Below are 3,026 nucleotides of genomic sequence, written 5' to 3'. Positions count from 1 at the left end.
CTTTTTTTTTCAAATAACCATATAATTTCTTCACCTCTCCCATTGAACTGGGGGAAAAAAGCAAACTTTTCTAAAAAATATACAAAATCATCCCAAACTAATTTCATATTCAAAAACATATAGCCCAATGCTTGGGGTGTAGAGGGAAGAGCCCAGGATGGAGCCAGTTCCAGGGCCCCAGGCCTGCCCTCTGTACTCCCTGGGGAGTACCTGGCCCACCCCGCCACTCACCCCCAGGGCCTGAGCTGTGGAGGCCAAGCACCTGGGCAGACTCCTGCTAGCTGCGCCTGCCAGCATGGCCACAGAGGCTGGGGGTGGGCAGGGGGAACCCCTGCTGCAATCTGCCTGCTCCCTGCCTGGCGCTCCACCCTACCTCAAACACTTCCCACTCAACCTGAGCACCTCCTTGGATGGCAAATTCTAGGAGATAAATGAGGAATAGTTTAGCCGCTCCTTGGAGGAGAGTGAGCCCTAGAGTGCCCTGTATGAATTCCCGGAGGAGTGCCCCCATTGACCAGCTGGAGGATCAGCGCCAGAGGCCCAAGTGACAGATCAGCCAGGATGTCAAGTTGGAACTGGACATTCTCCTTCAGGCCAAGCAAGACTTTCTGAAGACAGACAATGCTGCAGACCTACAGTTGTACAAGGAGCAGAGGCTCTGGGTAAAAGTGGGTCCAGCAAGTGAGATGGACATCTGGAACAGGAGTTTCAGAGCGTCTCCATCTCTGGGGAGAAATGTGGGTTACTATTCATTCACCTGTCGTATGCAGCTAAGAGTGTGGTATGGGCACTGTTCATGCAGGAGAAGTACATGGCCCTGGGCCTTCAGAGTTTCTGCCCCACCATTCGAAGTTTCTTGCAGCAGCTAGCTGAGAAGCCCCTGGAGACCAGGACTTTGGAGCACAGCCCAGAGAACCCTGTGTCTGCTGATGCCCCGGTCCACTCCCCAGTGCTAGAATAGCACCCTTATGATCAATGTGAGCCTGCCGCCATGCCCAGGAACCTGGGCTTTGGGCTACGTATTGTCTGGGGAGTTGTCCATGTCTACCTGAAAAGGGATCCTGAGGAACAGAACTCAGCTGGAGTTGCCATATTCTGACCTCCAGGAGTTTGTAGCTGATGTCAACGTGCTAATGGTACTAATCATCAACGGTCCCATAAAGTCCTTCTGCTACTTTCGGCTGCAGTAGCTGAGGTCCAAGTTCCAGATGCATGTCTTGTTCAGTGAGTTAAAGGAGCTGGCTGCCCAGAAGAATGTGCCCCATCAGGACTTCTACAACATCAGGAAGATGGACACACACATCCACACCTCAGTCTTCTGTGAACCAGAAGCATCTCCTTTGCTTCATCAAGAGAGCCATAAAGTGGCACTTGGAGGAGATTGTGCATGTGGAGCAGGGCCAGGAGCAGACGCTGCGGGGGGGTCATCCAGAGCATAAACCTCATGGCCTATGACCTGAGTGTGTACACACTTGATGTGCATTCCGATCGGAATACCTTCCATCGATTTGACAAGTTCAACTAGACCCCATCAGGGAGTCCTTCCTTGGAGAGATCTTCATCAAAACAGACAATAGGGTCTTGGGAAAATGATTTGCCCACATCATCAAGGAGGTGATTTCGGACTTGGAAGAGAGTTAGTACCGGAACGCAGAGCTGCGCCTCTCTCTGTACTGGCGCTCTTGGGATGAATAGGACAAGCTGTCAGGCTGGGCCGTGAAACATCGTGTGCATTCGCCCAAATTGCACTGGCTGGTGCAGGTGCCCCAGCTTTTTGACGTCTACTGCACCAAAGGTCAGCTGGCCAACTTCAGGAGATGCTAGAGAACATCTTCCTGCCGCTGTTCAAGGCCACAGTGCACCCCTCCAGGCATCCTGTCCTGCATCTCTTCTTGGAGATGGTGTATGGCTTTCACAGTGTGGGTGATGAATCCAAGCCTGAAAACCACATGTTCAATCTGGAAAGCCCACTCCCTGAGGCTGAAGTGGAGGAGGACAACCTTCCCTTCTCCTACTACCTGTACTACACCTATGCCAACATGGTGGTGCTCAACCACCTGCAGAGAGAGCAGGGTTTTCATACCTTTGTGCTCCTGCTTCACTGTGGGGACGCAGGCCCCAGCCACCATCTGGTATCAGCCTCCATGCTGGCCGAGAACATCTCCCACTGGCTGTTTCTTTGAAAGGCGCCAGTCTGGCAGTACCTGTATTACCTGACTCAGATTGGCATTGCCATGTCCCTGCTCAGCAACAGCAGCCTGTTTCTCAGCTACCACGGCAACCCATTGCGGCAACCCATTGCGGGGGGGGGGGGGAGGGACTCATGGTCTCCTTCTCCACTGATGGCCCCCTGCAGTTTCATTTCACCAAGGAGCCTCTGATGGAGGAGTATAGCATTGCCACTCAGGTGTGAAATTTGAGCTCTTGTGACATGTAAGAGCTGGCCTGAAACATTGTCCTCATGAGTGGCTTCTACCACAAGGTGAAGAGCCACTGGCTAATTGTACACTGTTCTCACTAGTGACCATATGGAATACTGAGTTGAATTCTAGGCATTACATTTTATGAAGATATTAAAAAGCTAGAGAGTATCCAGAGATGCCATTTAGTTGGTTGAATAACGTTGAATCCAGGTCATATCAGAATCAGTTAAAAGAATTGGATATGTTTAGATTTGTAAAGAGAATATTGGGGAGGTGTGAGAGTGGCAATTGAAAAAAAAAGATAACTATCTTCTACTATTTGACAAGGATATAGGAAAACAAGCACCAGGATGCACTGTTGGTGGACCTGTGAATGGGTGAAATCTGGAAAGCAATTTAGAATTATACACCAAAAGTTACTAACCAATAAAAATGAGAATAGAATGTAGAGAAAATAAGATAATTTTATCCAGCCATACAACGTCTATGCCTTTCCCCCAAGGCAATAAATGGAAAAGGACTTTATGTCTATGAAAAACATTAAAGTGTCTCTTTTTGTGGTAGGAAAGAAGAAAACGCAAAAGCTAAGAGGATGTCCAACAA

The 3,026-nt window shown here is 49.5% G+C and overlaps 1 pseudogene; it reads left to right on the top strand.

Moving 5' to 3' along the window:
• Positions 1-295: 295 nt before the first annotated feature.
• LOC138149792 (AMP deaminase 2-like) lies at positions 296-2,521 on the top strand (annotated as a pseudogene).
• The last annotated feature ends 505 nt before the right edge of the window (positions 2,522-3,026 follow it).

The sequence above is a fragment of the Petaurus breviceps genome, unplaced genomic scaffold, assembly GCF_028583685.1.
Source record: "Petaurus breviceps papuanus isolate PSGF00001 unplaced genomic scaffold, PetGlider_PUasm1.0 90849, whole genome shotgun sequence".
Taxonomy (NCBI): Eukaryota; Metazoa; Chordata; class Mammalia; order Diprotodontia; family Petauridae; genus Petaurus; species Petaurus breviceps.
Note: the sequence above shows the minus strand (reverse complement) of the source record. Positions and strands in the feature narration are given on the sequence as shown.